Raw genomic sequence first — 6,935 nt, 5'->3', positions numbered from 1 at the left:
TGTCATTGCTTGACCGATTACGTCAAGGTGGCCTTGCATATGTTGATGCCACTGAACCCTATGAGCCCGTCATTGATTATAGTGATGATGATGATTATGCATTTATTGATGATACTGATCGAGATTATTAGTAGTGTCAGGTATTAAATTTTTTAATGTTGTACTTGATGATGATACACTTAAGTGATACACATATTATTATTCATGTCGGTCTTTTTTTTATGTTGTACTAATTTCGTTTACTGTTTGTCATGGCAGGTGTTGAAAGATGGTGGGCGCTGGTCGGGAGCGCGCCAAGGCCCCTTCTTCCTCGGCGCGTGGTCTGAGGTCTTCGATTCCAGACGTACCTCTTCGCCGAGCATTGCTGGACAGTATGTCCACACCGCCGGGCCCTTCTTCGTCCACCGCGGTGCCCAGCAGGGGACGAGGTAGGAAGAGAGGAGGTGGGGCACGTGGTCGCGGGAGAGGAGGTAGGGTGACTGCTAGGGAGCCTTCCTCGCCGCCACCCCCAGTTGTTTCACCCGAGCACGTGACTGCTAGGGTGGACTCGTCCGAGGAGGAGGCTACACGGACTCCGGTCCACGAGCCTCCGGTCCACGGGTCTTGGGCCCACGAGCCTCGGGTCGACTGGCCTTCGGCCCACGAGAGTTCGGCCCACGAGACCCCGGAGGAGCACACGTCCGGATGGGGTACCTGGCCGGATCAGCCCGAGGAGCCGAGTGGCCATGCTGATGATGGCTGGGAGCCGACTGATCTTGAGGAGGAGGGTGGCACCGTCTACCAGCGTGGTGCTACACGGCTCCCGTCCGTGCCGGCGACTCGCGAGCAGAGGTGGTTGATCTTCCCTGATGGGGAGAGGTACGTAAGTGCATTTAATATTTTTGTACCTTCTGCATTCACGTTTCTTCAAATAACTAATGCGTTGGCCTTGTCATGCTGCAGGGGTTGGGACCACCATCATAGTGTCCGCCGGCCCAACTCCGTCCTTGGAGTTCTTTGCCGACAAAACTTCCCGGGGTTTGTCACGTTGCCTGGTGAGGGTCGGCTTCCAGAGCTTGGGTTGAGCTGGGAGCACTACGTGGCTGCCCCGGCCCCGCCGGATGTCATTATCGACGGTGTCGTGTGCGGCACGAGGGCAGACATGGTGATCAGGACGTTCTGGGTAATTTCTCCTTTACACATTTCAAAATCTTCAACTAGCTAGTTATTAATTGTACTAATCAATATTGTCTCATTTGATTGCAGACATTCTACAGGTGTGAGGAGGGATACGAGGAGGAGTGCGCAAATGTTATCGAGAACGTCTGCAAGCGCCTACTCCAGAACTTACGGCACGAGGCTCGGGTGCAGGCTGTTCGAGACTACTACGCCTTGCGTGGTATCAAGAAGACCAAGCCGGCGTGCCGCGATAAGTTCCTGAGTAAGGAGCAGTACATGAAGGTAATTCTTAAGGCCTTCTACTTAAGTTCCTTCATTTAGTAATTCTTAGCCGTAGCGCTCAAGTTTCTATTTGCTAACTTAGGCGCCTCCGAGATGGTGTGCGGATCGGATGGATTGTTGGAGGTGTTGGTCGATGAGTGGTGCTCACAAGAATGGCTAGCCCTCCACAACCAGGCCAAGGACAAACGTGCCCAAATGGAAGGTGTGCCACACCATCAAGGCAGCTCCAACTTATATCAGTTCGGGCGCAACTGGGTATGTGGTTTGCTTCATGATTCATGCAATTCATTCATCATGCTAGCTTGAGCCCTTTAGTTACTAATTTTCATTGTTTCTCTCTTTCAGGCACGCCACAATAAGGCGGATAAGGTGCCAGAGGTGTACGACCTGTATGCCATGGCCCACACTGGCTCTTACAAGAAAGTCAAGGCTTTCTCTCAGTCTGACCTCGATGATGCAAACAACTTCACCAACATCTCCTCCCACAACAAGCTCGTGAGATATAGAGATGAGGGGAAGGCGAGGAAAGGGGAGGACTTTAACCCGGGCCAGGGTCCCATTGATCCAGAGCTGGTGATGATATCTGGTGGCGGGAGGTCCCATGGCTCCATAGCCATTGGAGATGGACTTATCCGTTGTCCTAGCACTCTCCCAGAGATCAAGGCGCGCCAGTCGAGCTCCGCTCCTGAGATAAGGCCTCGTGAACGGCCAGTGCAACTCGCCATCAAGGTTAGTGATACGTACTCAGCTATCTTTCTCCATTACATTGTGTGCGCTTCCATCAATGATTACAAATGGTCATGTGAGTGGTGTTGCAGGCTGCTATACAGAGTGAGAGAGATAGAACGGAGAAACTTCTGGCGGAGGCGGCGGAGAGGCAGCGGGAGTTGGAGGAGAGGACGACAAAGATGATGGAGGAGGAGAGGGCACGGAATGACATGCAGGCAAGGGCCATGTACGAGCTCCTTGTGGTAAGTTTCTTCTGCAGATTAGCCAAAACATTCATGTAGTGTTTGTCTCATTACTAACTAGTATGACTGAGTCGTCAAAACCAAATGTGCAGTCTATGTGCGAGAAGACCGGTCAGACCGCTCCGCCGATGCCAGTGATTGCTCCTGGGACCACGGTGAGTTTAATTTGAATGGACATTACTTGCTAGTCTTAACATTTGAGTGTCATAATGCTAACGAGACATTGGAAATGATCTTTGGTGCAGCTTAACTCCAGAAACGCATCGCATGATCCTTCTCCAGCTACCGGCACTAGCCAGCCCGCTCCTACACCTCCCTGATCACGGTAAGTTTCTCTAGTGTTTTGCTTAACAAATGCATAAAGACCTAGACTTAGCTTTATTTCCTCCAATATGCTTACCATAATGACCTAGAGTTAGCTTCTTTTCCTCCAAAATGACTTAATAAGCTTACTGACCTCATAAACCATCCATTTTACCTAAGTTAGCTCTAAAACGATATGTACTTAGCTTACTTATGTCAAAAATTGCATAATTAGCTCATAAACGACCCATTTCACCTAGGTTAACTCATAAACGACCCATTTCACCTAGGTTAGCTCATAAACGACCCATTTCACCTAGGTTAGCTCATAAACGACCCATTTCACCTAGGTTAGCTCATAAATGACTTATTTTACCTAAGTTAGCTCAAAAAGATCCATTTCAACTAAATTAGCTCATAAGTGATCCATTTCACCTAAGTTAGCTCAAAAACGATCCATTTCAACTAAATTAGCTCAAAAATGATCCATTTCAACAAAGTTAGCTCAAAAACGATCCATTTCAACTAAGTTAGCTCAAAAACGATCCATTTGACCTAAGTGAGCTAAAAAAGATCCATTTCACCTTACTTACCTCAAAAACGATCCATTTCAACTAAGTTAGCTCAAAAACGATCCATTTCAACTAGGTTAGCTCCAAAATGACCCATTTCACCTTACTTAGCTCAAAAACGATGCCCTTCACCTTAGTTAGCTCATAAATGACCCATTTCAACTAAGTTAGCTCATAAATGATCCATTTCAACTAAGTTAGCTCATAAACAACCCATTTCAACTTAGTTAGCTCATATATGATCCATTTCACCTAAGTTAGCTCATAAATGACATATACTTCTTGTTCTAGTCTTCTTCTTGTTCTAGTCACCTATTTCTAACTTTCTTATTTACCATTTTGCAGATTTCATTCACTTGATGGAAGCTAGCTTGCTATGATGGAGTGCCTTTGATGAAACTTTGCATTGTATCTAGCTTGCTATCTTCATGACACTTTGCATTGTAATATATATATGGATGGAACAATGTGTATGGATGGAACTTCCTTATGTATGAACAATGTGTATGGATGAAACTGATGTGATATGTGATATGTGCTGGATATGTGATATGTGATATGTGCTGGATATGTGATATGTGATATGTGCTAGATATGTGTTGGATATGTGCTGGATATGAAACTTATATATGTGATATGTGCTGCAAATTGTGGGATTTAATAAAAAACAGAAAAAACAGACAATATGCAGGCTCTTTGCCGTGTGCCACCGACGGCAAAGAGCCTTTGCCGTCTGCCGCGGACGGCAAAGAAGCCACGTGGCAGCCAACTGTGCTTCCTGGGAGCTGACCCATTTGGTCAGTTTGCCTACAGTGGCAGACGGCAAAGACTTTGCCGTCCGTGGCAGACGGCAAAGAACCAAATGTGCAGTCTGTGTGCGAGAAGACCGGTCAGACCGCTCCGCCGATGCCAGTGATTGCTCCTGGGACCACGGTGAGTTTAATTTGAATGGACATTACTTGCTAGTCTTAACATTTGAGTGTCATAATGCTAACGAGACATTGGAAATGATCTTTGGTGCAGCTTAACTCCAGAAACGCATCGCATGATCCTTCTCCAGCTACCGGCACTAGCCAGCCCGCTCCTACACCTCCCTGATCACGGTAAGTTTCTCTAGTGTTTTGCTTAACAAATGCATAAAGACCTAGACTTAGCTTTATTTCCTCCAATATGCTTACCATAATGACCTAGAGTTAGCTTCTTTTCCTCCAAAATGACTTAATAAGCTTACTGACCTCATAAACCATCCATTTTACCTAAGTTAGCTCTAAAACGATATGTACTTAGCTTACTTATGTCAAAAATTGCATAATTAGCTCAAAAACGACCCATTTCACCTAGGTTAACTCATAAACGACCCATTTCACCTAGGTTAGCTCATAAACGACCCATTTCACCTAGGTTAGCTCATAAACGACCCATTTCACCTAGGTTAGCTCATAAATGACCCATTTCACCTAAGTTAGCTCAAAAAGATCCATTTCAACTAAATTAGCTCATAAATGATCCATTTCACCTAAGTTAGCTCAAAAACGATCCATTTCAACTAAATTAGCTCAAAAATGATCCATTTCAACAAAGTTAGCTCAAAAACGATCCATTTCAACTAAGTTAGCTCAAAAACGATCCATTTGACCTAAGTGAGCTAAAAAAGATCCATTTCACCTTAGTTACCTAAAAAACGATCCATTTCAACTAAGTTAGCTAAAAAACGATCCATTTCAACTAGGTTAGCTCCAAAATGACCCATTTCACCTTACTTAGCTCAAAAACGATGCCCTTCACCTTAGTTAGCTCATAAACGACCCATTTCAACTAAGTTAGCTCATAAATGATCCATTTCAACTAAGTTAGCTCATAAACAACCCATTTCAACTTAGTTAGCTCATATATGATCCATTTCACCTAAGTTAGCTCATAAATGACATATACTTCTTGTTCTAGTCTTCTTCTTGTTCTAGTCACCTATTTCTAACTTTCTTATTTACCATTTTGCAGATTTCATTCACTTGATGGAAGCTAGCTTGCTATGATGGAGTGCCTTTGATGAAACTTTGCATTGTATCTAGCTTGCTATCTTCATGACACTTTGCATTGTAATATATATATGGATGGAACAATGTGTATGGATGGAACTTCCTTATGTATGAACAATGTGTATGGATGAAACTGATGTGATATGTGATATGTGCTGGATATGTGATATGTGATATGTGCTGGATATGTGATATGTGATATGTGCTAGATATGTGTTGGATATGTGCTGGATATGAAACTTATATATGTGATATGTGCTGCAAATTGTGGGATTTAATAAAAAACAGAAAAAACAGACAATATGCAGGCTCTTTGCCGTGTGCCACCGACGGCAAAGAGCCTTTGCCGTCTGCCGCGGACGGCAAAGAAGCCACGTGGCAGCCAACTGTGCTTCCTGGGAGCTGACCCATTTGGTCAGTTTGCCTACAGTGGCAGACGGCAAAGACTTTGCCGTCCGTGGCAGACGGCAAAGAACCTGCACTTTGCCATCAGTGGCAGACGGCAAAGAACCTGCCATCTAGTGACGTGTACATGACATCATAAGGCGGACGGCAAAGACCAAAGGCTCTTTGCCGTCTGCGGCGGACGGCAAAGGTCTGCCGTTAGCCACTTAACGGACTGACAGCGCAATTATTGCCGTCCGCCCTCTTTGCCGTCCGCCGCGGACGGCAAAGAGCCTTTGCCGTCCGCCGCCAGGAAGCAGACGGCAAAGCAGCTGTTTACCGTAGCCTTCTTTGCCGGAGCCTTTTGCCGTCCGCGGCTGATGGCAAAGGTCTTTGCCGTCCGCCTTTCGAGCCTTTGCCGTCCGCCATGGCAGACGGCAAAGTAGCTGTTTCCTGTAGTGCTAGATTATAGAGCTAGTTCAACTCTAGTGTAAAATTATTTGTACAAGCTTATAGAGCTAGTTCAACCCTAGTGTAAAATTATTTGTATTAGGCTATAGAGCTAGTTCAACTCAAGTGTAAAATTATTTGTATTAGACTATAGAGCTAGTTCAACTCTAGTGTAAAATTATTTGTACAAGCTTATAGAGCTAGTTCAACTCTAGTGTAAAATTATTTGTACTAGGCTATGGAGCTAGTTCAACTCTAGTGTAAAATTATTTGAAGTAGATTATAGAGCTAGTTCTATTCTAGTGTAAAATTATTTGAACTAGCTTATAGAGCTAGTTCAACTCTAGTGTAAAATTATTTGTACTAGCCAATAGAGCAATGTCAACTCTAGTGTATAATTATTTGTACAAGCTTATAGAGCTAGTTCCACTCTAGTGAAAAATTATTTGAACTAGCTTATAGAGCTAGTTCAACTCTAGTGTCAGATTATTTGAACTAGCTTATAGAGTGAGTTCTACTCTAGTGTGAAATTATTTTTACAAGTTTATAGAGCTAGTTAAACTCTAGTGTAAAATTATTTGTACTAGGCTATAGAGCTAGTTCAACTCTACTATAAAATTATTTTAACTAACTTATAGAGCTAGTTCAACTCTAGTGTAGAAATATTTGTACAAGGCTATAGAGCTAGTTCAACTCTAGTGTAAAATTATTATTTGTACTAGGTTATAGAGCTAGTTACACTCTAGTGTAAAATTATTTGAACTAGGCTATAGAGCTAG

Source organism: Triticum aestivum, chromosome 5D (assembly GCF_018294505.1).
Source record: "Triticum aestivum cultivar Chinese Spring chromosome 5D, IWGSC CS RefSeq v2.1, whole genome shotgun sequence".
In the NCBI taxonomy this organism is placed as follows: Eukaryota; Viridiplantae; Streptophyta; class Magnoliopsida; order Poales; family Poaceae; genus Triticum; species Triticum aestivum.
Note: the sequence above shows the minus strand (reverse complement) of the source record.